We start from the raw sequence: 1129 nt of genomic DNA, 5'->3' as shown, positions 1-1129 counted from the left end.
TGTTAGTAATGGCTGTTTAACAGTCTGATGGCCTTGAGATAGAAGTTGTTTTTCAGTCTCTCGGTCCCTGCTTTGATGCACCTGTACTGACCTCGCCTTCTGGATGATAGCGGTGTGAACAGGCAGTGGCTCGGGTGGTTGTTGTCCTTGATGATCGTTTTGGCCTTCCTGTGACATCGGGTGGTGTAGGTGTCCTGGAGGGCAGGTAGTTTGCCCCTGGTGATGCGTTGTGCAGACCTCACTACCCTCTGGAGAGCCTTACGGTTAAGGCCAGAGCAGTTGCCATACCAGGCGGTGATGCAGGCCGAAAGGAGGCTCTCGATTGTGCATCTGTAAAAGTTTGTGAGTGTTTTTGGTGACAAGCCAAATTTCTTCAGCCTCCTGAGGTTGAAAAGGTGCTGCTGCGCCTTCTTCACCACGCTGTCTGTGTGGGTGGACCATTTCAGTTTGTCCGTGATGTGTTCCGCCGAGGAACTTAAAACTTTCTACCCTCTCCACCTGTCGATGTGGATAAGGGGGTGCTCCCTCTGCTGTTTCCTGAAGTCCATGATAAACTCCTTTGTTTTGTTGACGTTAACCCTGTTATGGCAAGGTGATCCCTGAGGGGAAATCCACCCCCCCATTCAGCTGAAAAGGTGGAGCAGGGAATTCAAAAATATTCTTTAGAAATATTTAACTTTCACACATTATTAACAAATCCAATAGCTCAAATGAAAGATAAACATCTTGTTCATCTGCCCATCATGTCCGATTTCTAAAATGTTTTACAGCGAAAACACAACATATATTTATGTTAGACCACCACCAAATCAAAGGAAAAACACAGACATTTTTTCCAGCCAAAGATAGAGTCACAAAAGCAGGATTAGAGATAAAATGAATCACTAACCTTTTGAAAATCTTCATCAGATGACATGTTACACAATACATTTATGTTTTGTTTGATAATATGAATATTTATATCCACAAATCTCGGTTTACATTGACGCCATGTTCAGAAATGCCTCCAAAATATCCGTAGGAATTATAGAAAGCTACGCCAGATAACAGAAATACTCATCAAAAACTTTGACTAAAGATACATGTTCTACATATAATTAAAGATACACTTCTTAATGCAACCGCTGTG

This window comes from Oncorhynchus keta, chromosome 11 (genome assembly GCF_023373465.1).
Source record: "Oncorhynchus keta strain PuntledgeMale-10-30-2019 chromosome 11, Oket_V2, whole genome shotgun sequence".
Lineage (NCBI taxonomy): Eukaryota > Metazoa > Chordata > Actinopteri > Salmoniformes > Salmonidae > Oncorhynchus > Oncorhynchus keta.
This window is presented reverse-complemented; position numbering follows the sequence as displayed.